General features: G+C 43.5%; 1 protein-coding gene across 2 annotated transcripts in view; it reads left to right on the top strand.

The window, feature by feature from the left end:
* The window catches only part of vrk2 (VRK serine/threonine kinase 2), a 124,019-nt gene that overhangs the window by 15,154 nt on the left and 81,182 nt on the right, over positions 1-27,683 (top strand). For both annotated transcript variants that reach the window (XM_088350911.1, XM_088350910.1), the window contains exons 3-4: positions 14,372-14,450; positions 18,533-18,621. The gene's annotated coding sequence lies outside the window, so the exon portion shown is untranslated. The remainder of the gene's footprint in view (positions 1-14,371; positions 14,451-18,532; positions 18,622-27,683) is intronic.

The raw sequence follows: 27,683 nt of genomic DNA, 5'->3' as shown, positions 1-27,683 counted from the left end.
TTTTGGTCCGTTTGTGTGTTGGACAACTTTTCTTTCTCAATTAAAGTGACAGATCGTCAACGCAAATGAGTTCCAACTTTCTGCTTCCCGACCCGCTTCGTGACAAAAATTTGAAAAAGAAACAGTTTTTTTAATCACCAAAAATTGTTTTCCATCTATTAGACAGTTTGACTAAGAATGTTAGGATAAATAAGGAAATATATCTACGAAGTAGTTGGAGACTGACCCAAGTTGAAAGAGCATCAGAAAAAACACGCTATGAAAAAGTAGTGAAATGACACATGATATAAATACCAATTTTCTATACATTGGCAAGATAAAACATTTCAGTTTGGTCTTATCAAACATGCAAAAATGCAAACAACAAAGAAACTACTGTGTGAATTTTTTTTATAACCAAGGGTCAGTTCTGCCTTAAAAACATTTTTTTAAACAAAAGACGTGTCATGATTACCAATGTGATGCACCTGTGCCCGCTCCTTTGGCGCCAACTACCTCGGACTCTGATTGGCTCCCTGTCACTATTTAAACCCACGTCCATCTGTCACCTGTCGTCAGTCCGTCTGCGAACCTCAGTTTACTCTAGGCAAGCTTTTTCGACCCTGACTCACTCCTGTTTTTAATCCCGTCTGTTCCCCGGCTTTGACCCGGTTTTGATCCTGACCACGTCTACTCTCCTCTCCTAGCTCTCGACTCGTTTCTGATCCTGACCACGATTTTGGTTCTGCTGTCTGTCTATCTATCTATCTATCTATCTATCTATCTATCTATCTATCTATCTAGACATCTATCTAGACATCCATCTATCTAGACATCTAGGCATCTATCTACTTGAGCGAAATGTAAGTGAAAAAGATATAATTGTTGATGCATTCTCTAAGTATTTTTAATATCCTCCAATGAAGCAAAGTGATGGACCAAAGCGCAGCTTCTTCCCGTAAAGAATCCTCAGTCATGTCAAAGGGTCGTTGATGTCTTTTACTGTCAATGTAGCCGAACAAGTAAATGAAATGTAAGTGAAATAGATATAATTGATAATGCATACTATAAGTATTGTTTTTATCCTCCAATGAGGCTTAGTGATGGACCCAAGTGCAGCTTCTTCCCAGGAAAGAATCCTCAGTCATGTCAAAGGGTCGTTGATGTCTTTAACTGTCAATGTAGCCGAAAAAGTAAATGAAATGTAAGTGAAATAGATATCATTGATGATGCATGCTATAAGTATTGTTTCTATCTTTCAATGAGGCAAAGTGATGGACCCAAGCGCAGCTTCTTCCTAGTAAAGAAGCCTCAGTCATGTAAAACGGTCGTTGATGTCTTTAACTGTCAATGTAGCCGAACGAGTAAATGGAATTAATCCTGTTAATAGTGGACAAATCTCTTATTTTTCGCTTCTTTCTTTTACTTATTGCAATTTTTTGTGTGTGTTCCTTTTGTTTCTTGCACCGGCCAACTTATTTGCATCTACTCTCCCACCAGACTCTTCTTGTGTTTCCTCTTTATTTACCAGAGGACCTAGTGGCTCCAGACACTGGAGGCTCTAATATATGGCTTTGCCAGCAGTGCCGAGTGTGATAAATTCTAGTTTGATGGATAGATTGGTTATATTGGAGACGTCCCAAACGGAGCCACAGTTTTGCACAATTTGCCAGGAGTGCCTCAGGGCGGCCTCTTTGTGCCAAGCTACTGACCCCGGCCCCAACGGGGAAACCGAAACCTGATTAAAACCGATGATTAGGGAATACAGCCGAGAGGTTTTGATCCAGCTCTTCATCCAACTTCTTAGAGACATTAGTGCAAATAAATGCATAAAAAAATAACCGAAAATCTACTTCTCTTAAATTGAGTTTTTTGACCGATCTATTTTTAGAGTACACCAACAAACAAACAAACGAACAAAAAAATAAACAAATAAGTGATCCATTTTGTTGATCCATAATCAGCAAAAAAAAAAAAAATAGATAAAGAAAACAGTCCAATCCAGTTTTTTAAACCATTATATTACAGGGTATTGTCAAGTCATCTTACATTTATTTGTATAGCTCTTAATTACAAGTGTTGTGTAAATAAATCTATAAATTAAAACAATAAATGAATGAATAACCAACTAACAAAACAAATAAAGAAAATAATTACGCAAAATAATTTGTTCATAAAGTTTCTTGATCCATTTTTAGAGTATAGATGCTGCCCTACTTACAAATGATCGTTCGTAAGTAGAATTTGTTCGTAAGTTGCTTCAGTACTATATTTTGTATGTTTAAGGCTTGTATAAGTCACCTGTATTGTTTTGTACTAAAAAATAAACATTTCATAAAATAATATGCTCTATAAAGTTAAAGTTGAGTTCAACTTACTTTTGGAAGACGCGCTTGAAGAGGTCCTCCTCCGTGGTATAAAAGTGGCCGAAAAAAAAACGTTCTGACCATTTTCTCCACCGCATCAAGCTTTCTTATTCCACTTTCATTTCAAAAGAAATAGCTCACCTCTTCTTTACACTTTACACCAACCATATTGAATGGATTCACGAGATATTAAACAGTAAAAATGTCAAAGTTGGACACGATACAAAATCTAAGTTACAGCAACTTCTGGATATTTTTCGACATCCCAAAAAAATGTTCGTATCTACCGTTTTACGTAAGTCGAATGGTCGTAAGTAGGGGAACGTCTGTACACTGACAAGCTCATTATCTCATCTCATTAGCTGCACCGCTTATCCTCAGTAGGGTCGCGGGGGTGCTGGAGCCCATCCCAGCAATCATCGGGCAGTGGGCAGGGGACACCCTGAAGTGGTTGCCAGCCAATTGCAGGGTACACAGGGACAGACAACTCCCTCACTCATTCACACCTAGGGACAATTTGGACCGGCCTATCCACCTGAAATGCATGTCTTTGGAGCAGCACGGCGGCGCAGTGGTTAGCGCGTGTGCGGCACAGTTCTAAGGTCTTGGGAACCTCCTGTGTGGGTTCAAATCCAGCTGCCGGACTTACTGTGCGGAGTTTGTATGTTCTCCCCGTGCTTGCGTGGGTTTCCTCCGGGCACTCCGGTTTCCTCCCACATTCCAAAGACACTGACAAGCTATCATTGTTTAAAATCAACAATTGAACAAACAAACAAAGGAATGAATACAAAGGTGTCAGAACCAGAACAAATGGTAGACCCAATCACGTAACGTTTCACACAAAAGTTTATTGGCATCTCGAGGAAACAAACGCCAGCGATCCGGTGATCGCTGGACAGGAGGAGCAAGCAGCTCACGGGATCGGAGCGTGATTGGAATGCGGAAGTGATTCGCTGGGACGAAAGATCGGAGCGTGGTCAGGGGCAAAAACGGGTCGATAGCTGGAGCGGGAGATCACAGCGTGGTCTGATGGACAAAACGGCTCGATAGCTGGAGACAAACGGGAAAATCAGGAACAGACGAGTAGGAAACAGATGAAAACGGGACCGACGGGAGCCAGAATCAAAGTGCTTGCCTTGCATATGCAGAGGTTCGCTGACGGGCTGACCAGGAGTGACTGGCGTACTGGGTATAAATAGGAGGGGAATCACTCGGGCAACAAGCAGCAGCCGGCGCCAAACGAGCGGGCACAGGTGAGGGCAATGAGTAATCATGGTAAAAGGTGAATGAAAAATAAATATATTTTTAAAAAAAATACTAAAATGTATTCTGGTCACCCTAAAGTTGCAAATGCATTTATTGTCAGGAAACGAACCAGGAAGCCGGAACTCAATTGCGTAGCCGATATTTCACTTTAATTGAGAAATAAAAGTTGGAGGAGCGTTTAAGTACTCCAGAAACAATCAGTTCAATGCGTCTCAGCCGGTGTCAAGGGGCGGGGCTAGCTGGATGCCATGACAACCGTGCAGCTCATCTCATCAGCTACACCGCTTATCCTCATTAGGGTCGCGGGGGGGGGGCTGGAGCCCATCCCAGCCATCTCCGGGCAGTGGGCAGGGGACACCCTGAACTGGTTGCCAGCCAATCGCAGGGCACACGGGGACAGACAACTCACTCTCTCATTCACACCTAGGGACAATTTGGACCGGCCAATTCACCTGAAATGCATGTTTTTGGAACGTGGGAGGAAACCGGAGTGTCCGGAGGAAACCCACGCAAGCACGGGGAGAACATACAAACTCCGCACAGGAAGTCTGGAGCTGGATTTGAACCCACGACAGGTTCCCAAGACATGAACTGTGCCGCACAAGCGCTAACCACTGTGCCGCCGTGCTGCCCCCCGTGCAGGACATGACATGTATTAAATAAAAAGCAATGCGAATTGATATTTGTTTAAAGTAAGTTACTCATATGTGTCTGGAACAATGCAACAACAGAACATTTTTTTTTTTAAATAAATCCTTTTCTTCAGAAGGTCACCCTGACTTAAATCAAAAATCGACGCTTATGAAAGTGTTTCATTACGCGAAGGAACGATAATCGAGTTGTGTTTTTTCGCGTTAACAGCTTCACTTGTCAAGTGATGCGTTTACGATCGCACGTGAGAATGGGAGCTTTCAGATCTGCGACACGCAATCCCATAAGTGACTTATCTTAGTAACAATCATATCAGCGTTGCGTTCACAAAAGTGGCTTTTTATAGGACTGGTGGTAGAAAATGTGCCTCAGAGTGATGACTCTCTGCATAAAGTAGGGAAGGGTGATACTGAAAATGTTAGTATCGACCCGATCCAAGTAAATAGATAGTAGTACGTATCGATTTTGAAATAATACCGATACGTTTTGCTTTGAAATGTCATGATCATTGAGTAAGTGAACTTTATATTTATGCTAAACACAGCACTCATGATTACCGATGTGATGCACCTGTGCCTCGGACTCTGATTGGATCCCTGTCACTATTTAAACCCACTCCTTTCTGTCACCTGTTGTCAGTCCGTCCGCAAACCTCAGTTTACTCTAGGCAAGCTTTTTTGACCCTGACTCCCACTTGCTTTTGCTCCCGTCTGTTTCCCGGCTTCGACCCGTTTTTTTTTATCCTGACCAAGTCTACTCTCCTTTCCTGGCTTTCGACTCGTTTCTGATCCCGACCATGTTTTTTGCTCTCCTGTCCCGGCTACTGACCCGTTTTTTTCTGTTCCCGACACCGCCATCGCTCGCCACAGAAATCCCATTACTTCTTAATAAAACTGAGAGAAACGTAACGCAAGTGGGTCCTGTCTCCGTTCTGGTCCTGACAAGCACAAATATTTTAGGCACTAAACATGTTCCATTTTTTTATTACATAACTAAAATTCAAACGTTAACAGTATAGAAAATGCTTAAAAATATTTCTATTACTACTATTGCAGAACAAGAGCTAAAAGAGTCAAATGAAAAAAGTAGCATTGTAATGAAAATACAAATGTAACTATGTCAACATGTATACCATACCTGCCTGAAAATAAGATCAGAAAGTGCCAAAAGTGTAAACAAACACAATCTAAAAATATTTAAAAGAATAGAAAATACTTGTACTACAACAACGGTTGCAGAGAAAACAACCAAGCGAGTCAAAAAAAAAAAAAAACAGCTGCCCTTTTTGTTCTGCTACTATAGTGACAGTAGATTTACAGGTTTTTGTTCAGAAACAGTCAAGTCAAGTGAGGTTGCATTTATTTATATAGCTCTTAATCACAAAATTTCTCAGAGGACTGAACTGTCATGATAACCGACGTGAATCACCTGTGCCCGTTCATTTGGCGCCAACTGCCGCGGGTTCTGATTGGCTCCCTGTCACTATTTGAACCGAGTCCTGTCAATCCCCTGTGGTCAGTCCGTCTGCGAATCTCCGTGTATACTAGGCAAGCCTTTTTTGACCCTGACTCACGCCTGTGTTTTTTTGCTCCTGTTTGTCTCCCGCTACGACCTGTTTTCATCTCAACCACGTCTGCTCTCCCGTCCCGGCTTACAACTCGTTTCCAACCCCGACCACGTCTTGCTCTCCCAGTCCCGGCTACCGACCAGTTTTCCGCCCCCGACACCGCCAATGCTCGCTACGGAAGATCCACTTCCGTGTTTGGATCACTCCGAGTTCGAGAGCGACTTGCTTACCCAGCCTAGCGAACACCGGATCTTCCTCTTTCTTTCAATAAACCTGATGACAAACGTCACGCAATTGGGTCCTGTTTTAGTGAACAGGTTACAATTACACCATGCCCTGATCTAAAACTTACATGCGGGCAAGGAAAAACTCAAAAACATCAAATTAAAATAAGAAACCTTAAGAAGAGACCCCCTTCCATAATGATCAAGGTGCAATAGATTTAGCATTGGGTTACATAGTAAACATCAATAAAAAAAACATAGGTAGTATGAGAAAATTTGTCCATAGTCCCTGACAGCGATGACACCTTGAGCCTGTAAAACAGTGTTTACATTTTTTGTTACAGCTTGTTTCTCTCTCTACAATTAACTTTTTTCATGTGTTCATGTAAATTTGCCACAGTAGCAAACCACTTTACCACACAAACTACAACTGTCATTGTCCTTTTCCATTGTTAAGAGTAAAAAATCCCCATAGTGCAGCGCTTCCTGTTTGCCTCTGTCATTTTTCGCATCTGGTAAGGGTTCTGCCGCGTAAGCAAGGTGCAACAGCAGACCAGGTAGGGAGGAGTGCTAAAAGTGTGTCTGTCAGTCACGCAAACAGACATAAACTAAGAGAGTGGTCGAGGGCACTGGGTGAGAGAGAGGACTGTGCTATCTATATAGGAAATTGGTGGCTGGGTGGTGTATCCAGGACAGTAGTATTGATCTGATCCAAGTACTTGCTTTGTATCAATAATATCGATATTTGGATCAGTCTTACCGCAAAGTAAAGATGAGTCAAGCTGTAAATTCCAAGGTTAGTTGCTACTCCAAGCACAAAGAATTCAATCAGGCCAGTTTTTTATACCAATGCGACTTATGTGATACCAGGTGTTAATTTCTTTTAGGGCAGGGGAAATTCTATACATCATTTTATAGCCTCTGGATAGTAACTTTATTAGGTAGAGTAATTTTCAAAATAGCTCTACTGGGGACTCCTCTAATCGAAGGCTTTAATTGTTTGTAGCATATCGTAATAGGAGAGTTTTTATTCATTTGCTGTGGGAAAACGAATGTCTTTGTACCAATTTGTGTTCCTCTTTTTTTTTGTATTTCCTTTACACTGATATTGTCATGGCAGCACAGCAGCGCAGTGGTTAACGCGTGTGCGGCACAGTTCTAAGGTCTCGGGAACCTCCCGTGTGGGTTCAAATCCAGCTGCCAGACTTACTGTGCGGAGTTTGTATATTCTCCCCGTGCTTGCGTGGGTTTCCTCCGGGCACTCCGGTTTCCTCCCTCATTCCAAAGACATGCATTTCAGGTGGATTGGCCGGTCCAAAATTGTCCCTAGGTGTGAATGAGCGAGCGAGTTGTCTGTCCCTGTGTGCCCTGCGATTGGCTGGCAACCAGTTCAGAGTGTCCCCTGCCCACTGCCCGATGATTGCTGGGATAGGTTCCAGCACACCCGCGACCCTACTGAGGATAAGCGTGGCAGCTAATGAGATGAGAGATGAGATATTGTCATGAGTACCAATGAGATTCACCTGTACCAGCTCCTTTGGCACCAACCGCCGCGGGTTCTGATTATGATTATTTGACTATTTGACCCACTCCTGTCAGTCCCCTGTTGTCAGTCCGTCTGCGAATCTCTGTGATACAAGGCAAGCCTTTTATTTGACCCTGACTCTTGCCGTTTTTGCTCCCGTTTGTCTCCCGCTACGACCTGTTTTGATCTCGACCACGTCTGCTTTCCCGTCCCCAACACCGCCATGGCTCGCCACGGAAGATCCACTTCCGTGTTGAAGGATTTTATACGATTGAATACAAGTTACATTTATTGAGTGTAATGCAAGATTTCCACCGAGTGGGCTTTAGTTCAATGACAGGGCAGGCTGTTCGAAATGCATAATATTTTGTCTAGGGAATTTTGATAACAGGACTCTGACGGAGGACGGCAGCTATTGTTTTGAGAACAAGGTGCTGTGTTGTGAGAACGATGGGCGCAACGGCCATGGGAGGAGCCGAGACGCCATCTTGCGGGGAGAGGGAAAGTTAACTAGACGCACTATTCCCAATCTCCCGCACCACTCATACCCCACCCTCCTCATCTCTGTATTCCGCCAGGAATGTTCTTTTGTATCTAAACCTGAACAAGTGAATAATTGGACACCGTTTGATCTCGTCTTGCAAACCATTCCAAAGCTTGACTCCACACACAGACACACACATACTTTTCCTGGTGGTTCTCACCTTATGGATGATGAATTCACTACAGCCCCTTAAGTTATACAGTGGAACCTCGGTTCTCGACCATAATCCGTTCCAGAACCCTGTTTGAAAACAGATTTGGTCGATCACCGAAAATCGTTTTTCCCATTTAAAGTAATGTAAAATCATTTTAATCCGTTCCAACAACCTGAATGTTTACCACGAACGTAAACATGAAGCTAACCCAGGCTAATTGTACGTTCGCGTTAGCGTAATCTTCCGTACAAAAGATTATGCTAACATGAACGTGAATTTTTTTTTTTAAATCAGGTCGTTAACACGTCATTTAGCACCCGGGCCTCCACAACAAGTGGTGAGCGGTTAAAGGATAAAGAAAAGATTTAGGAATAGGATTTCTTACCTTTGTGGTGGTCTGCAGAAGCCATGCTCTATTCCCTCGAAAGAAGGGAAACTCGCACATTTTCTTCATATTTTGCTATTATTTCTTTCTTAAATGCAATAGTTGTACGCACTACTCTTCTTTTTTCACCTGTAGCAACTTTGCTGCTTGCACCGCCCTTCTTCCGAGGCATAATTAGGGGATAAAACACTCTGTTCACCGATATTAAAAACGAAAGCAAAAAGGAGTGCGCGCTCACGTGACAACAGTTCTTCACGAGGGGTGGGGGCAATCTACACCTGTACGCCGCTCAGCATCGCCCCTAGCGTACTGGCGTTCGAACTCCGATTTTTTGAACGAAAAGCGAAGCAAGAATTTCTCGAAATTTTTGGTCGAGAACCGATTTGTTCGAACTGAGAGGCGTTCAAAAACTGAGGTTCCACTGTAATTTCCCTCTTTCCGAATGAATAATTTATGGATGTTTTCTGGCACTATGTTTTTGTTGTCCTTAAATAGCCGTTGTGCAGTGAAAAAAATTACTAAATCATCTAATTTCAATCATTTGGACTGCAGGAATAAAATATTTGTTCGAGCAAAAACAAATTACCGTATTTTCCGCACTATAGGGCGCACCGGGTTATAGGGCGCACCCCCAAAAAATAGTTTTTGGTCCTATATCTTCCATACATAAGGCGCACCGGATTATAAGGCGCTACAATGGGAACGTCGACAAAACAGTCAGATGATTCAGTCAAACGTATTACCCCCTTGACATTCCCAAAGCTTGCAAAGAAGCAAATACGTGTCGAGAACACGTGCGGATGCGGTGTCCGTACGATGTCACTCAAATGCATCGTTCCATCATTCGGAAGGTTAAAGTCTTGGGATTCAAGAAATGCCAACCATTCCTTAGTTTCTATTTGCTTTTTCGCTCGCAACTTTACTGTGCATATGACAATAAACACTTGGATTTGAGTTTAATTCACTCAACTCATCACAGCAACATCAAGATCGTTCTAAAACAAGATACCGGGAAAATATAAAGCCGCATAGCTCACCTAAGTTCTCACGTTTAATAATGATACGCAATCATGGTCTTCTTACAACCGTGAGTCTAGTAAATCCAGGAGAGTCAAATATTTACAAATACAGACTAATGAAACATGTTTCTTTATGGCGTAGTTTAGCAAGCTTGCTATTCAGTCATCTTTTTCGGCCAATTGCAGGGTTTGTTTTGGCCCTCTAGCCTATCCGAGGCTCCGAATAACTTCAGCCAATAGCGATCGATTTAACGGATAATTGACAAATCTTTTTCGGCCAATTGCAAGGTTTGTTTCGGCCCTCTAGCCAATCCGAGGCTCCGACTAACTTTAGCCAATAGCGATCAATTCAAATGATGATTGACACATTGGTTAGCCAATGAAACGCCGGTAGATAAATTCCAGCATACACCGCGGACTACTCCACGTTCGGGGGAAAATCGAGTTGGCGGCCGTTGCGTAAGTTGCGAGACCTTGCGATTTAATATTGATCCATATATAAGGCGCACTGTATTATAAGGCGCATGGTCAGTTTTTGAAAAAAATAAAGGCTTTTAGGTGCGCCTTATAGTGCGGAAAATACGGTACAAACATTTTCCTCTAACGTGGAAGTAGCATTGAGCCCTGGTTGTTTTTGAATCAAAATCACTAAGCAGACAGACAGACGGACTTACAGACAGAAATGTAGCTGCCCAACATTGCACACGAACACAATCACATCTGCGCGTGTGATGAGGTGGTAACTTTTTTTGTGGCGGCTCGCTGCGAAAAGCCACCTAATTAAAAAGATCATGAATATTCATGAGGCACTCGCACTGCTGCTGCGGCAGCTAATTACACATTCAGAGAGTTGTGGTCACAGGCGCAAAGGTAAGTGCTACCATTCCTTCTTTTATTTTGACACAATGACAACTCGGGATATTTCAATATCCTCGTGTTTACGGAATTCTTTATATTTCGGACCATGACTCCTTTTTAGTATTATTAAATATGCAGTGGACAATAATTGCTTTTCTGTCATGATTACTGATGCGAGTCAAGTCAAGTCATATTTATTTACCGTATTTTCCGCACTATAAGGCGCACCTAAAAGCCTTTATTTTTTTCAAAAGCTGACCCTGCGCCTTATAACACGGTGCGCCTTATATATGGATCAATATTAAGTCGCAAAGTCTTGCAACTAAGGCAAGCAGCCGCCGACTCGATTTTCCCCCGAAGGCGAAGTCGTCCGCGGTGTATGCTGGGATTTATATACCGGCGTTTCATTTCCTAACCAATGTGTCAATCATCATTTGAATCGGTCACTATTGGCTTAAGTTATTCGGAGGTAAAGGGGGCGGATGCTTTTTATCATTTACAGGCTCGCATAGGCTAAAGGGGCGAAACAAAGCCTGCAATTGGCCGAAAAAGATGAATGTGAATCACAAGTTGGGTTGCACTACGGCATAGAGAAAAGATTTTTTTACTGTTCTGTATTTGTAAATATTTGACTCTCCTGGATTTACTACACTCACGGTTGTAAGAAGACCATGGTTACGTATCATTATTGAACGTGATGGCTGCAAGAGAACTTTGGTGGGCTATGCGGCTTTATATTTTCCCTGTATTTTGCTTTAGAACGATCTTGATGTTTCTGTGATGAGTCTATTTTTAAACTCAATTCAATTCAAAGTGTTTCTTGTCATATGCACAGTAAAGAACCTCATTTCTCTGCACAATAAAATTCTTACTTTGCTGTCCACAAAGTTGCCAGCAAAAATAAAATGGAAACTAAGAAATGTTTGGCAATTCTTGAATCCCATGACTTTAACCTTCTGAATAATATTTGGAAGGATGCATTTGAGTGATTGGTGACATCGTACAGACACTGTTTCCGTACATGTCTGAGACACGTATTTGCTTTTTTGCAAGCTTTGGGAATGTTAAGGGGGTAATAAGTTGGACTGAACTATCTGACTGTTTTGTCGACGTTCCCATTGTAGCGCCTTATAATCCGGTGCGCCTTATGTATGGAACATATAGGACCCAAAACTATTTTTTGGGGATGCGCCCTATAACCCGGTGCGGTGCGCCTTATAGTGCGGAAAATACGGTGTATAGCCCTTAATCACAAAAATGTCTCAAAGGACTGCACAGGCTTACAATGACACAATTACCTGATCTTAAACCAACATGCAGGCAAGGAACAACTCAAAAACCTCAGCGTGAGGAAAAAGAGAAACCTTGAGAAGAGGCCTCACAAGTGGTATCCCCCTTTCACGATGACCAGGGTGAATTACATTTAGCATTACAGTACACAAACATAGTAAACACTAGGTAATATGTTGAAATTTTGTCCGGAAAGTGCAAGACAGCAGCGACGCCCCCAACCTGTAAACTAGTCCAGAAAGTCTATGACGGCCACGACGCAGCTTCCCATCTCTACCAGCTGGTCCATGCAGGCGTTCACATGCTTCAGGTCAAACGCTGGTCCTCTGACTCATCTCCAATCGTCCTTTTCATTCGTATCACCACTAGGCAGGCAGGCGGAAAAAGACAGGACAATACGAGGCCTGGTAGGCGGGGCTTCTAGAACAAGTAGAACATTCTTACCTGAGGTTTGGGTCCACTCCTGTTCTACTAGCAAGTTCAAAATCCATTGATGTCTTTTCTCTTTCTTTTGTGCGTCTACTAAACAATGATTTAATAATTAACAAAAAGGACTGAATTCGCGGCAGCACGGCAGTTCTGAGGTCATGAGATCGGACTTTCCTGTGTGGAGTTTGCATGCTCTCCCAGTGCTTGCGTGGGTTCCCTCCAGGCTTTCCGGTCTCCTACCAAAAACATGCATGTCAGGTAGATTGGGCGGTCCAAATTGTCCCTAGGTGTGAATGAGCGAGTGAGTTGCCCTGCATCTGGCTGGCAACCGACTCAGGGTGTCCCCTGCCCACTGCCCGAAGATTGCTGGGATGGGCTCCAGCACCCTGGGACCCTAATGAGGATAACTGGTGCAGATAATGGATAAATGGAATGACTAAATTCACTTTCAACATTACGCTTTTGAGCAAAAACAAATTGCAAGTAAAAGCAATGGTTTTAGGCTTGAGTGCTGGAAGTAATTAATGGCATTCCCATTTATCTAAACAGGACAAGAATATTTGAGATATGAGTGTTCTGAGTTATGAGCTTGGTCACAAAAGGAACTAAGCTCACATCTCAAGGGATCACTTTTGGTCCTAACACGTCTTACAAGACATTTATGAGAGAGGGGGAAAAAAAAACACGCATGGAATAAATTAATCAATGCCAGCTGAACAGCGGGAGAAAGTCAGGAAAAAAATATTGAGGAAGTATTCATTGGGAATTACAACGCGGTATCCGATGTTTGGGCTAATCACCACTTTGCCAGCCTAATGCAGAGCCCCTGTGGCAACAGAACATGTTTTATTCACCAGCTTATCACACGTATGATAATAATTGTGTAAATGATGAAATGAGAAGTGGCCAATGTGATCAACACGAGGGGCGTTCGATTTATAAATACCAGTTCTAGAATCATCAAATCGACGCCAACACTCAACCAGTGATTACTCTCATATGCAGAATAGTGCAGGGACATTTGGGGGCTAAAGTGATTGGAAGAAGTGAGAGGATCTTGGGAAATTGTAGTTTTTTGTTTCATGATTACTGACGCGAGGCACCTGCTCACTCGATATAGTTTCTAGCGGTATCGTGTAGACCCTTCTATCTACCGAGAGAGCTAACTGTGGTCATTCTGCTTGCTGTTTACGTTCCACCGGATGCTAATGTTAGCATAGCGCTAAATCTCCTGCCCGCTGCTATCAATAAACAGCAGCTTGCACACCCCAACGGAGCTTTTATCGTTGCCGGCGACTTTAATCGGGCATGTTTATGGACTGTACTTCCCAAATCCATTCAATACGTGGACTGAGCAATTAGGGAAAAAACACTGGACCGTGTGTACAGTAAGATCAAACATCCAGTTGGAATCCGCCCATCTCTGTCTGTCCCTCACCCCCTCATACACCCCCCCTCTGGAGGAAACAAAGCCTATACAACAAAGACAGTTAAAACATCTTCTTTGTTCCTTTATCTCTGTGTTTTCCTTATCCTCACTGTAAAATGTGGAACTGGAGTCGTCAAATTTCGTTTTCACAATATATCCCATGTTGTAACAATGACAATAAAGGTAAATTCTATTCTATTCTATTCTATTCTGAGTCTGCTCCTTTGGTGGCAACGGCCTCGGACGCTGATTGGCTGCTGATCTTTTTTTAAATCCCCGTCTTCCTGTCAACGATTGTCAGTCCGTCTGTGAACCTCAGCCCTGTGCTAGGCAAGCCCTTTCGACCCTGACTATCCTGTTCTGATTCCTGTTCGACTCCCGGCTCCCACTCCTTTTCTGAATTCGATAACATTTCTGCTCCTGCGTCCCGGCCATCGACCTGTTTTCCCCCCGCTCTCGACACTGCCTTTGCTCGCCACGGAAGTGCCACTTCTGCGTTCCGAGGGATCTGCTAATGGGCTCCTTCTAAATAAAACTGAGAAAAACAAACGCAAGTGGGTCCTGTCTCCGTTTCTGGTCTCTGACATTTTTGCCCCTAATTTTTTTCTGTGATTGAAAAAACCCACGTATACAGACGGTGTAACTGTTGTAGAAAACTAATACATCTTGGCCAAATTTCTTACAGGGGCAGAACCAGCAGCACCGCCTTATGTCTGTTTGTGCACTACTCCAGTCCGTTTTCAAGTGACATCAAGTAAGATAAGGTAAGCATATTTTCTGGACCATAAGGCTCGTGTATCCGGTATCGATTCCGTCCTGTCTGGTATCTTGCTCCTGTATCCAGCATCCGGTATCGATTCCATCCTGTCCGGTATCTTGCTCAAGTATCCGGTATCGATCCCGCCTGTCTCGTCCTGTCCGGTATCTTGCTCCAGTATCAATCCCGTCTGTCCCGTCCTATCCGGTATTTTGCTCCAGTGTCCGGTATCGACCCCTTCTGTCCCGTCCTGTCCAGTATCCTGCTCATGTATCCATTATCTGTTATTGATCCGTCTGTCCTGTCTTGTCCGGTATCCGGTATCGATCCCCTCCTGTCTGGTATCTTGCTTCTGTAACCAACATCCGGTATCGATCCCGTCCTGTCCGGTATCTTGCTGTTGTATCCGGTATCGACCCCGCCTGTCCCATCCTGTTTGGTATCTTGCTCGTGTATCAGGTATCGATCCCGTCTGTCCCGTCCTGTCCGGTATCTGCTCATGTATCCTGTATCTGGTATCTGTCCCGTCTGTCCTGTCCGGTTTTGATCTCGTCTGCCCCTGGCTTCCTGTTTTCCCGTGCCTCACTTCTTTGTCAGTTAAAATAAGGAAAAAGACATCAATGAGTTTTGAACTTGAAAGGAAAACAGGAGAGGACTGTACAAAAAAACAGTCGCGATGCAAAATTCTAAAGCTGTTTGAGAGGTCCACCTTGGCCCTTTCATTTTTATGAAATATACGTTGCAAGAAGCAGATCTGCTCTAAATGGTGTGGAAATTATAGAACAGAAATTGTAATAGTGACAATAAGATAAACAGTACATAATAGTCAAAACGGTAAGGAATGTATCCTATAAACTATTAAAATTAACCATTAAAATTAACTTATCACCTACCTAAAAAACACAAATTTGCCAATTTAAGTAAATTACTGTCTTTTCTGGACTATAAGGCAATTTCCCATTATCAATGGGATATTTACTAAAATAGGACATCAAGGCCTGGCGGCTGAGTGATTAGTGTGTCTGAGGTCATAGGTTTGAATTCAGATACCGGCCTTACTGTGCAGGGTTTGCATATTCTTTCCGTGCTTGCGTGGATTTCCTCCGGGCACTCCGGTTTCCTCCCACATTCCAAAAAACATGCATGTCAGGTTAATTGACCAGTCCAAATTGTCCATAGGTGTGAATGAGCAAGCCGCTCATACAATCGGATCGTGATCCGAATACGGAAGTGGATCTTCCCGAGCGGGAGATGGACGAAAAAACGGATCGATAGCCGGGACAGGAGAGCAAACGCGGTCGGGGTCAAAAACAGGTCATAGCGGGAGACAAACGGGAAGATCTGGAACGGACGGGTGAAAAAAAGCGGGACCAACAGGAGTCGGAGTCAAAGTGTGCCACAGGCTGACAACCAGTTCAGGGTGTCCCCTGCCCACTGCCCGAAGATAGCTGGGATGGGCTCCACCCACCCCCGCGACCCTACTGAGGATAAGCGGTGCAGATAATGGATGGATGGATGGGTTCAAATTGTCCCTAGGTGTGAATGAGCGAGTGAGTTGTCTGTCTCTGTGTGCCCTGCAACTGACTGGCAAACAGTTCAGGGTGTCCCCTTGCCCACTGCCCAAAGATAGCTGGGAATGAGCTCCACCAGCCCCGCAACCCTACTGAGGATAAGCGGTGCAGATAATGGATGGATGGATGGGTTCAAATTGTCCCTAGGTGTGAATGAGCGAGTGAGTTGTCTGTCTCTGTGTGCACTGCGACTGACTGGCAACCAGTTCAGGGTGTCTCCTTTCCCACTGCCCGAAGATGACTGGGATGGGCTCCAGCACCCCTGCGGCCCTACTGAGGATAAGCGGTGCTAATAATGGATGGATGGATGGGTTCAAATTGTCCCTAGCTGTGAATGAGCGAGTGAGTTGTCTGTCTCTCTGTGCCCTGCGACTGACTGGCAACCAGTTCAGGGTGTCCCCTGCCCACTGCCCGAAGAAAGCTGGGAATGAGCTCCACCACCCCCGCAACCCTACTGAGGATAAGCGGTGCTGATAATGGATGGATAGATGGGTTCAAATTGTCCCTAGGTGTGAATGAGCGAGTGAGTTGACTGTCTCTGTGTGCCCTGCGACTGACTGGCAACTAGTTCAGGGTGTCCCCTGCCCACTGCCCGAAGATGACTGGGATGGGCTTCAGCGCCCCCGCGACCCTACTGAGGATAAGCGGTGCAGATAACGGATGGATGGGAGGACATCAAGCTAAAAAGTATCAATCTTATCTTAAAGGTACCTCACAGAAGTGTGTGCGCCGGTCCGGGTACACGAATGTGTGTCTCAGCCCGCCTGTCTGAGCGTTTTGAGGGGACATGATGGCCATATGGAAAAGACAATGAAGCGGAGTAATTAAAACAGAACAAAGAAGGGACTCGCTGGCACCATAATTAGAACACTGATTAATCAGCTGATAATTTTATCTTGATTAATGTGCCTGATTTTCTCTTCATTTTGACCCCAGCCAGTCAGGCCCGCTCCAATTAAATTTAAATTATGCGTTGGAATCTGTCCGGTATCCCGCCCCTCCTTCTTCCTTCTCTAAATTTGCAGACACCTCAACACAGTGTTTGGAAGTACACGACTGCATAAGTATTGTTGGAAAATCGGAATGTGTCATTGCAAATAGTCATAATTGTGCGTTTTCCGATTTATATTTTTTCTTATTTCAAAAAAATCACGGCAATATTTTAAAAAGGTAAAACGATTAATAGTAATTCTGATTATCCATACACAATAATGCCTTGTTTATTGTCGGGGTTCCAAAAACCAACCCGTAATAGACAAAATTCGTGAAGTAAGAACCTTTTCTCAGGACCAGGGGGGGGCGGCAGTGGCCCAGGAGGTAGAGCGCTCGTCTTGGGATCAAGAGATCACAGTTTGAATCCCGGCTCCTCCGTGTTACGTGTCGAAGTGTCCTTGGGTAAGACACTGAACCCTTAATGCCCCCAATAAGCAGGTTAGCGCCTCACATGGCTGCACGGCCGCTATTGGGAAATGTGAAGCACACTGTAAAGCGCTTTGGGAAGTCTTGACCTGAAAAACGCTATATAAATGCAGATCATTTCATTTTCATTTCATTTCATTTCACCAGAATGGAGACAAGACCCACTGGCGTTGCGTTTCTCACAAGTTTTTATTGGAAGGAAGAGAAAGGGCCGCGCCCACGATTTGGTGTTCGCTGGACACGGGAAGCAGGTCGCTCTGAACGCGTAAGTGGCGAGTGATGGCGGTGTCGGGAACGGAAAAATCGTGTCAGTAGCCGGGACAGGAGAGCAAAAAACGTGGTCGGGATCAGAGTCAAAAAGCAAGGAGAGGAGAGAATACGTGATCAGGATAAAAAAGGGAAGCAAAAACAGGTGTGAGTCAGGGTCGAAAAAAGCTTGGAGTAAACTGAGGTTCGCAGACAGACTGACAACAGGCGACAGACAGTAGTGGGTTTAAATAGGGACAGGGAGCCAATCGGAGTCAGTAATCAGTAATCATGACAGAAACGATCAATATTCATCTCATCTCATTAGCTGCACCGCTTATCCTCAGTAGGGTCACGGGGGTGCTGGAGCCCATCCCAGCAATCATCGGGCAGTGGGCAGGGGACACCCTGAACTGGTTGCCAGCCAATCGCAGGGCACACGGGGACGGACAACTCACTCGCTCATTCGCACCTACGGACAATTTGGACCGGCCAATTCACCTGAAATGCATGTTTTTTGGAATGTGTGAGGAAACCGAAGTGCCCGGAGGAAACCCACGCAAGCACGGGGAGAACATACAAACGCCGCACTGGATTTGAACCCACGCAGGAGGTTCCCAAGACATGAACTGTGCCGCACATGCGCTAACCACTGCGCCGCCGTGCTCGATCAATATTGTTTTTTTTTTTTTTTACTTACAGTTAAGGCAACAAAAAGCATATCAGTCAAAACCTCTTCTCACATTCTTGGGGCAAAAAAACTCTTTCATTTGATAAATTCTACTCTCACCAAAGTTTTTTTTCCTTATCGAGTTAAACTGTCTAACTGGACCCATCACATTTCTTCCCGTAGTAAAGAAGCTCTCACCTTGCCTGTGGCCCATAATCTCCAACTTCCACCGCCAGAGTCATTATGTATATTAGAATCCACAAATACATGAGGTAGGTCAATCTCTTTTTTTCATTACATTTTCTTATCAAAGTAATTAAAATGACAAAGATAGGCCTTCAGTGTTGCTAATAAAACTCTACCACTGACCACAAAAGGCAATATCCATATGCCACAGTTTATCTGTAATAAATAGCTCCGGTGGCGCCGTCGGGCCAAAGAGCCACAACTCGTATATCAAATACATGCTCGCCATCTGTTAAGTTCATATTTTAAGTCCTAAAGGGTGATTTTTTTCCTGACGTTATCTGGATTTGAATACTGCATAAATCGCACTACGGAGGTAAAAATGTCCTCAAGGTTATTGTGACACTCTCGACAGCCAGCGCTCACAAACCATTCGTTTGCTTTCTTTTAGTGCGGTCGGAATAAAATTAAGTCCAGTGAGACAGTCTATGGCAGGGTTTTGGCTTTAATAATTTAATTTTATTTTATTGTATTTATTAACTTAGTAATTATTTCAAAAGGGTAATTAAAATCTATTCATTTTATACATTTTAAATCAACCTCAGTTTGGTTGAACGAGGGGGCTGGGAATCCCCTCCTCTGAATCAATCTCCCAAAAAGAGTCAGAAATTACTCTAGCCACCTCCCACTAGGGGGATATGGCTGTGGTATATATACTATATATATATATATATATATATATATATATATATATATATATATATATATATATATATATATATATATATGTACAGGTATATATAAAATAATCTGCATTTCTATAGAACTTTTCAAGTCAATGACTTCCCAAAGTGCTTTACAATGTGCTTCACATTTCCCAATAGCGGCCGTGCAGCCATGTAAGGCGCTAACCTGCTTATTGGTTAGCGCCTTACATGGATAACCACTATTAGGGGTTCAGTGTCTTACCCAAGGACACTTCCACATGTAACACGGAGTAGCCGGGATTCGAACTGCGATCTCTTGATCCCAAGACAAGAGCTCTACCTCCTGAGCTACTGCCGTCCCCCCCAAAAATGAAATGATCTGCATTTATATAGCGCTTTTCAAGTCAAGACTTCCCAAAGCGCTTTACAGTGTGCTTCACATTTCCCAATAGCGGCTGTGCAGCCATGTAAGGCGCTAACCTGCATATTGGGGGTATTAGGGGTTCAGTGTCTTACCCAAGGACACTTCGACATGTAACTGGAAGGAGCCGGGATTCGAACTGCAATCTCTTGATCCCAAGACGAGCGCTCTACCTCCTGAGCCACTGCCGCCCCCATATAATCAATTGATGCTTGACTACATTTGATCATTTTTAGAATCATTCTTCTCGTTGTTGTTCTGCTATCCGTGCCTGTGTGTGTGTATGTATAGTACACAGTATAGCAGTCACTTCAATTCAAAGCAGTTCACTTTAATCCAAAACAGAATAAAACTGGAACAAACAGTAAACAATACAGTAAGACTGATACCACACCACTACCTATTGGCAAATTCCCCAAAGTAATTATCAACCTCAATGAACGACATCAAAAATATCTTTCAACAAAAGGATATGGTCATGAACCGGAACAGGATCAGGACCCAAATACGTGACGTTTCTCACACAAGCCTTTTATTTTACGGCAAATGGGGAGTCATGCACGTTAGGCAGCAGTCTGGCGTGGAATGACAGGAAGCCAGAGGCGGATGAGATCGATACCAATTGCCTGAGCAGATATCGGACAGCTGGGGTCGATACGGGACAGGACATGACGGAGAGGATTGATATCAAAACAGGATATCGAAATTAAACAGGACAAACTAGACGGGAACAAAACTGGAAACCGATATTAAACAGGACAAGATAAACAGGAGCAATACCGGACAGGAAATACCAACAGGAAACAGGACCGAGTCAAAACCCACGTCTTGACAAAGGGAGAATGAGAGTACTGAGCCTAAATAGAAGGCAAGCCAATCTGTAAATGAGCCGCAGCTGGCGCCACATGGGCGGGGCCAATTGGGCGCCATGGCAACTGTTACAGATATCTTTGGAATCTTCCAGATTGTTGAAGTCAGGTCATGTTTATTTGTGACACCCTTAATCACAAAGAGTCTCAAAGGTCTGCACAGCCACAGATTATTGCAAACCACAGACTATACTCATGACACCATCCCCTGATCTAAAACCTACATGAGGGCAAGGAAAAACTCGAAAACTTCAACATGAAAAAAATAAAGAAACCTTGAGAAGGGACCGCACATGAGGTAATCCCCCTTCCAGGATGACCAGTCTACAACGTTGCAATAACAAATAATACGCATGAAATTATCTTTATTGTCTTCATGATAAAAACATTGTGAATCAATGTATCCAACAAGACTAGACATGGTATTCTAGTGTAAACACGTAATAAAGACTTTAATATGAAAAATAGGATAACGGGCTGTCAGAATAAAAAATATAGTATCAATATTAATAATATTTTTTACAAATTATTAAAATTAATAATATTATAATAATATCATGCCAGTTTATAAGCACTATCTTGAAAAATATTGAAAATGTAGTGCTGATAAACTGGCATTGAAAATTAGCCCAATGACATTTAATGTCAGGACCAGAACGGAGACCGGACCCACTTGCGTTGCGTTTTATTGGATGAAAGAGAAAGGGTTGCGCCCACGATCCAGTGATTGCTGGAAACGGAAAGCAGGTCGCTCTGAACGCGGAAGCGGATCTTCCGATGCGAGCGATTGCAGTGTCTGGAACAGAAAAACGCGTCAGTAGCAAAAACGTGGTCGGAAGCGAGTCATAAGCTAGTAAAGGAGATAGACGTGGTCAGGATCAAAAACGGGTCGAAGCCGGTGGACAGACGGGAGCAAAACAGGTGGAAGTCAGGGTCAAAAAAGGCTTGCCTAGTGTTAACTGAGGTTCGCAGACGGACTGACAAAAGGGGACATATAGAAATGGGTTTAAATAGGGACAGAGAGCAAATCAGAGTCCGAGACGGTTGGCGCCAAAAGGAGCGGGCACAGGTGATGCATATCGGTAATCATGACATTTAACAGCAACAAAAATTTGCAACTAGCACGCAAGATATATATTTTTAAGTTTCGAGCGCTTGTTAAGGTGGGGATAGCCATTGGGAATAAACTGTTTCTGACCCTTTTAGGCCTTGTTTTAAGGGACCTGTCCAGAAAATAACACGTCAAAGAGGTGATGGTCGGTGTCAAAGGCAGAACAATTGTGATTTAGACTGTTTATGACAGCATCAACACTAAACATAGATTGCCTTTTTTATGCCATACCTTTTTCAGGCTTTACACATGGCAGCACAGATTATAATTTGAAGACCCAATTGCACATTAATTTAAGGGGATTTGAAAAAGTAACAAAGATGCCAACCAAGGCTTTTAAAATCAAGGTCCAGATAAAAACTTGGAAGAAAAGGTTCATGGTTTACGGATCCCTTAAACGACTGAGTTGTCTGCATTGTTGACAATTCCTGGATTTTCCTTTCCAGCTTTGCTTTGAGAGTCCACGTCTCGCTAACGTAGAGGATGGTGGAAAAAAACAGCTCTTGCATTACTCTGATCTTTGATTTCACTGCTATGTTCTTGTTACTCCAGATGGGTTTTGGTCTGGATAATGCTGCAGTGTTTTGAGCTTTTCTGGCTGTAATACTGGTTCTGACCCATCTTCATCCTTAAGGTATTTGAACTTGGTGACAGGTTCAAACTTTGGTGGTGATACCTTGGGAGTTGCTGGTTTTTAGTTTTTAGTTATTCAGTCCTGATTTCCACCCAATACTTGGTTAATGCTTTGTCCAGGCGATTGACCAAATCTCTGAGTTCTGGTTCTCTACTTCCAGTTCGGCAATATCATTAAAAAACTCCACCTTCACGTTGGGCCACAGCTTCGGTCCTGATCCTCTCCAGGAAGATGTTCAATATGTTGGAGAGAGAATGCAGCCTTGTCTGACACTGACTATGGTTTGAACGCTCCAATGGTACCATTGATCAGTACGGACATTGGCATACAGCTATTCATTGGCCTGAATGGTTCTGGCCCATGTTGTACTTCTGCATTCGGGCCCACAAATTTGCTTGCAATGCTCTGTCACATGCATTCTTGAAATCCACAAAGACATCATAGAGTCTTCTCCAGTGTTGTTGAAACTTCTCCCATAGGTTGGGCGGATTAAAATGTGTTCTGTACTGCTTCTTCCTTCCCGGAAACCCGCCCGATTTAGGGTAGTGTCATGATTGCTGATTCGGTGCACCTGCGAATGCCCTGTTGGCGCCAACAACCCTGAGCGCTGATTGGTTCATGAACTCTTTTTAAACTCCCCGGCTTCCAAGAGGAAGCTGTCAGACCGTCCTGCGAACCTACGCTTGTCACTCAAGTCAAGTCAAGTCACATTTATTTATATAGCCCTTAATCACAAAAATGTCTCAAAGGACTGCACAGGATTACAATTATAAAATTGCACAATTACCTGATCTTAAACCAGCATGCGGGCAAGGAACAACTCAAAAACCTCAGTGTGAGGAAAAAAGAGAAACCTTGAGAAAGGACCTCACATGTGGTAATCCCCCTTCCAGGTTTGACCAGGGTGAATCACAATTAGCATTACTGTACACAGAATAGTAAACTAGGATGTTGAAAATGTCCGGAAAGTGCACGACAGCAACAACGCCCCCAGCCTGTAAACTACAAGGAGTGCAGAATTATTAGGCAAATGAGTATTTTGACCACATCATCCTCTTTATGCATGTTGTCTTACTCCAAGCTGTATAGGCTCGAAAGCCTACTACCAATTAAGCATATCAGGTGATGTGCATCTCTGTAATGAGAAGGGGTGTGGTCTAATGACATCAACACCCTATATCAGGTGTGCATAATTATTAGGCAACTTCCTTTCCTTTGGCAAAATGGGTCAGAAGAGGGACTTGACAGGCTCTGAAAAGTCAAAAATAGTGAGATATCTTGCAGAGGGATGCAGCACTCTTAAAATTGCCAAGCTTCTGAAGCGTGATCATCGAACAATCAAGCGTTACATTCAAAATAGTCAACAGGGTCGCAAGAAGCGTGTAGAAAAACCAAGGCGCAAAATAACTGCCCGTGAACTGAGAAAAGTCAAGCGTACAGCTGCCAAGATGCCACTTGCCACCAGTTTTGCCATATTTCAGAGCTGCAACATCACTGGAGTGCCAAAAAGCACAAGGTGTGCAATACTCAGAGACATGGCCAAGGTAAGAAAGGCTGAAAAACGACCACCACTGAACAAGACACACAAGCTGAAACGTCAAGACTGGGCCAAGAAAAATCTCAAGACGAATTTTTCTAAGGTTTTATGGACTGATGAAATGAGAGTGAGTCTTGATGGGCCAGATGGATGGGCCCGTGGCTGGATCGGTAAAGGGCAGAGAGCTCCAGTCCGCCTCAGACGCCAGCAAGGTGGAGGTGGGGTACTGGTATGGGCTGGTATCATCAAAGATGAGCTTGTGGGGCCTTTTCGGGTTGAGGATGGACTCAAGCTCAACTCCCAGTCCTACTGCCAGTTTCTGGAAGACACTTTCTTCAAGCAGTGGTACAGGAAGAAGTCCGCATCCTTCAAGAAAAACATGATTTTCATGCAGGACAACGCTCCATCACACGCATCCAAGTACTCCACAGCGTGGCTGGCAAGAAAGGGTCTAAAAGAAGAAAAACTAATGACATGGCCTCCTTGTTCACCTGATCTGAACCCCATAGAGAACCTGTGGTCCCTCATCAAATGTGAGATTTACAAGGAGGGAAAACAGTACACCTCTCTGAACAGTGTCTGGGAGGCTGTGGTTGCTGCTGCACGCAATGTTGATCGTGAACAGATCAAAGCACTGACAGAATCCATGGATGGCAGGCTTTTGAGTGTCCTTGCAAAGAAAGGTGGCTATATTGGTCACTGATTTGTTTTTGTTTTGTTTTTGAATGTCAGAAATGTATATTTGTGAATGTTGAGCTGTTATATTGGTTTCCCTGATGAAAAGAAATAATTGAAATGGGTATACATTTGTTTTTTGTTAAGTTGCCTAATAATTATGCACAGTAATAGTCACCTGCACACACAGATATCCTCCTAAAATAGCTAAAACTAAAAAAGCCCCACTCCAACTTCCAAAATATTCAGCTTTGATATTAATGAGACTTTTGGGTTCATTAAGAACATGGTTGTTGTTCAATAATAAAATTAATCCTCAAAAATACAACTTGCCTAATAATTCTGCACTCCCTGTAGTCCAGAAAGTCTATGACGGCCACGACGAAGTTTCCCATCTCTGCCAGGTGGTAAATGCAGGGGTTGACATGCTTCAGGTCAGACACCGGTCCGCTGACTCATATCAAATCGTCCTTCTCCTTCGTTAAGCCAGGCAGGCAGTCGGAAAAAGACAGGACAATACAGAATATGAGGTGGGCATCAATCATAAGCTTTGGAATAGAAGTGTGTCTTAAGCCTCGATTTAAAAACTTCCGTTGAGGTTGCAGACCTTATCTCCGGAGGCAGGGCGTTCCATAACACCGGGGCCCGGATGGAGAACGCTCTCGAGCCTGCAGACTTCTTGGCGCTCGGAGTCACAAGTAGACCGGCATTTTCCGAGCGCAGACTCCGTGCAGGAACATAGGGGGAAATCAACTCAGAGAGATAAGAGGGTGCAAGCCCATGCAAACATTCATATGTTTTTCATCTATTTTCCATCTGTTAGCTAGGCAAGCTCCGTACCCTCAGACAATGTCCTGCCCTGTTTTTTCCTGCCTGTTGCCGACCTGTTTCTGGACCCGTTTCTGCCCTGCTCTTCCGTCCCGGCCATCGACCTGTTTTGCCCTGTTTCCTGCCTGATACTTGTTGCCGACCTTTTTTCTGGACTCGTTACCGCCCTTGCTATCCTGTCCCGGCTATTGACCAGCTTTCCTGCTGCCCACGACTATCCTCGCTCAACGCGGAAGTGACACCTGCCTCAGCTACCCGTGTCCGACGATCATCGGATCGTGGAAGCAATGCACTGCTCTCTATTTCAATAAAACTGAGTTTAACGAACGCTATTGGGTCTTGTCTCCGTTTCTGGCTTGGGACAGGTAGGATGTTTTCAGCTTATGGCTTCAGTCTTTTCAGACGGACCTTTAGCAAAGTACCGCAAATAATTTGTGGAGCTGTTGACTAAAATACTTAATAATAAATCAAAAAGTTGGAAAGCTTACAAAGAGTCAAACCTTGATTCATTGTTTTTCCACATCCAGCCAGTGTTTTCTCTCTCGTGGCACACAAATCCTCATCGCACCTGCGACGTAATGGCAGGTGCATTTACTCTGTCAATTAGAAGATGAAGCGAAAACAGTTGGTCGGCTAAATGAAAGAGGAAATGGGCTTCTCCTTTTCCCTTCTTCTTCTGCGTTCATCTGTTTCCTGGCCCTCCCTCCCTCTTGGGCTGTCTTTTTATCTTTGGCCCGATCTCAACTGACTGGCGCTATGCCAAGGCCCGCAGAGTGACTTTGGCTTGGTTTGCCAAGGTATGCCAGATCCTCCTGCCCGGTCCGTTCGAACGTGCCAGCGCCGGTAAGGGCATTGCGGCTGTCGCCCACGACCCAAGACCCATGGGATGGGGCGCCTTGGGTGAAGGTGTTAATGCCTTCAGATCTGGTTAAGAGACAGTGACAGCTTTGTTACTCGGATGGTTGAAAAGGGGGCGTTTTTTACGTCCAATATTATGCCACAAAGAATATTTAACTCTAATGCATTTGTCAGTGTTAGTTAACACTTGAAACCATAATGTTTATCACTGGACTGAAAAAAATAGTGCAATAATATTTTTTTTTTTTAAACTTTTTTGTTGTTAGTTTCATGCAAAGGCGTACACTTGGTCTTGGTATTAATGGGAACAATATTTTTTTAAATGATCACATACTATTGGTGTGGACACAATAATAATTTCTTGATATTGGTGGGTACACATCCTTTTCCCCAATGCCAAAACTACGCCCTTGGTTTCCGTGTATTATATTTCTTATTTTTGAGCTTTCAGTTTGACACTGCAAAAAGTCCAGCTGAAAACTAAAAACAATTAACATAAGGGGGAGTAAAAACATAACAATGAAATAAAAAGGAGAATACCAATACCAAAAATAAGCAAAGTGATCCAACAGAACACGCAATATTTTATATATGAATATATATATATATATATTATGGGCTCCAGCACCCCCGCGACCCTACTGAGGATAAGCGGTGCAGATAATGAATGGATGGGAGAATGGAGGCGGCAGTAGCTCAGGAGGTAGAGCGATCGTTTTAGGATTAAGGGATCCCAGTTCGAATCCCAGCTTGTCCGTGTTACATGTCGAAGTGTCCTTGGGTAAGACACTGAACCCCCAATACCCCCAATAGGCAGGTTAGCGCCTTACATGGCTGCACAGAGCACGGTGGCTATTGGGAAATGTGAAGCACAATGTAAAGCGCTTTGGGAAGTCATTGACTTGAAAAGCGCTATATAAATAAAGATCATTTCATGGGAGAAAGGATATATCAAGTATAGATTCACTTGATGTAATTGGAAATTATTTGAATGCAACACAAACTTTTTCGTCTTTTTTCCGTGTTTTTTTTCTACTTTTTTTTTTTTAATTCCTTTAAAAAAAAAGTCTCATTGTGTTTATTTTTTCCGAGCTGTTACTTTTTTCTTTTGGTTCTCTATTTACTTTTTTCCTACATTTCATTTTTCTTTTTTTCTGGCTTTTTTTTTCTAAATGTTTCCTTCTTTTTTTCTCTTCTTTTTGTTTCTTTTTTTCTCAGCTTTTCACTACTTTTTCATTTTGGTATTTTTTTCTTTTTTGTTCTATTCCCCCCTTCCTTTAAGTCATTTTGTGCATAATTTTACATAATATTTGGGCATGTTGGAATCAAAGAAGCAAAAACAACCTGAAGAGCCCTTTAGAACCCGAAAGAGCCGGCTCCTTTTAGTGAGCGGAGCCGAAGAAGCCGGTTCGCTGACAAACTCTACTAACTTTACTCAACTTCGTTCTACTTCGACTCGACTTCAAAATACCGCATTTAGGACACAACGTCAGGGGAACACGTGTATT

Source organism: Urocampus carinirostris, chromosome 13, assembly GCF_059441175.1.
Source record: "Urocampus carinirostris isolate Australia breed hairy pipefish chromosome 13, RoL_Ucar_1.0, whole genome shotgun sequence".
NCBI classification, from domain to species: domain Eukaryota; kingdom Metazoa; phylum Chordata; class Actinopteri; order Syngnathiformes; family Syngnathidae; genus Urocampus; species Urocampus carinirostris.
This window is presented reverse-complemented; position numbering and strand designations above follow the sequence as displayed.